This window comes from Odontomachus brunneus, unplaced genomic scaffold, assembly GCF_010583005.1.
Source record: "Odontomachus brunneus isolate Ranch 3 - 2012 unplaced genomic scaffold, Obru_v1 Obru_scaffold_240, whole genome shotgun sequence".
Taxonomy (NCBI): Eukaryota; Metazoa; Arthropoda; class Insecta; order Hymenoptera; family Formicidae; genus Odontomachus; species Odontomachus brunneus.
In genome coordinates, this window is record NW_022639690.1 from 261,863 (window position 1) to 262,081 (window position 219).

The window sequence follows — 219 nt, forward strand, 5'->3', positions numbered from 1 at the left end:
TGCCTTTATGCAAAAGTAAAGGCCATCACACACAAAATTACATAACGCATATGCATAGCATAAGATCGTATGGACCAATGAACATCGAATATTAAGCATCAATCATCAATATAGCGACTTAAAATAATTCTTTTTATCGGTTGGTTGTGTCCAATCGTACCGTGGTCAATCGGGATGCTCCCAGCAGAGAGAAACATGAAAGCGGTCACCTGATTTCAG